This window comes from Suricata suricatta, chromosome 4 (genome assembly GCF_006229205.1).
Source record: "Suricata suricatta isolate VVHF042 chromosome 4, meerkat_22Aug2017_6uvM2_HiC, whole genome shotgun sequence".
NCBI classification, from domain to species: domain Eukaryota; kingdom Metazoa; phylum Chordata; class Mammalia; order Carnivora; family Herpestidae; genus Suricata; species Suricata suricatta.
This window is the reverse complement of record NC_043703.1, coordinates 118,099,604-118,101,020: the sequence shown is the minus strand read 5'-3', so window position 1 is coordinate 118,101,020 and position 1,417 is coordinate 118,099,604.

The window sequence follows — 1,417 nt, the reverse complement described above, 5'->3', positions numbered from 1 at the left end:
AACAAGAATCAAGTAGTAGGTGTTATGACCCTCAGCCAGTGTTTCTTTCACGCTATTGCATTGGTTCTTGTGGCTCCCTTTGGGTCACCTGTTGGTTCACCAATCCAGTAGTCTGTGAGATTGGAACAGGTGGTGCATGATCTTGCATGAGGACTGCTGGACTTGAATGTCTTCAGCAAAAATTACCAAACCTAATGATCCTAAGAGTCCCTGGCGTCCAGGGGTTAGGTATATAAGATTCTGAGGGCATGTTCTGGCATATATTGAATGAGAATCCTTAGGTGTGAGACCCAGACATTTCTATTTGTGTTTGTTTGTTTCCCAGGTGATTCTGAAGGTCAGCCACCTTTGGGAGGCAAACTGCTCATGAATCATCTGCAACTGGGAGAAAGGTCCCAGCATCACCTATGTGTACAGATTATCTTAAACTAGATATTACTGGAATGTTTCTATTTATGTTAAAATTCCGGAGTGCAATGAGTTATTTCTATTCTCTAGTTTAGCCAGCCTGGGAATTCCAAGTTCTTAAAATACTTACTCTTCACTTAACTCAATGATGGCCTGGATGTCTCCAATGCTCCTGGACCAACCTAATGTGTATAAATAAAAGGAAAACCTCCGTTAGTCATTAGCGTTGTTTGCTAAATATTTATGGCTTTTTCGTCTCGTCATATACTAAGATTGCATTTCCTGGATCCCTGTGATTGAGTGGGACCACATAAATAACTCTGGTTAATGAGCAGAAGTGATATGTGTCACTCCTGGGCCAGAGCATTTTATTCCAAGTGCAAAACCTCCAGAATTCTCTCCTGACTGATAGCATCCTGGATGGCGTTGTCTTAGCAGCACGATCCTCTGACGGAGAATGATGCACAGAGTCTCCTTGCTGCCCTACAATGGACACATGATATTAGCAAGGAAAGAATTTTTGTTTGAAGTCACTGAGATTTGGGGGAAGTTTGTATTATAACACCATCTAGCTAGCCAATGGATGGAGCCAGAGATGTTGTTAGGCTTACCACTCTGAAGCCTTCTATCTGTGTCTGCTGGGAAGGATATGCCCCATAATCAATTTGAATTTTTTGTTTTTCCTCTTTACAGACTTGTTAATCACAAAGTTCTATTCCCTTTCTTGCATGAATGAACACTTTCGCCCCTAGTAAACTTGTCGGGGACCTGCCAGAGTTCTCAGAATAGCCGGTAAGTGTTGAGAACATTATGTTATCAGTTGAAAGGTAATAGCTTGTGTTTGCCTATCACACGGGACTCTGATAACGATGAATCCACGGGCATAAACTAATTCAGTGAAAATTCTACTTGAATGTATAAAACACATTGTGTAATATTCCCTTTTCAGAGGGCCGTCTTATAAAGATTAAAAAAATAATAATAAAGGACTGCCTTATAGACATGTTTC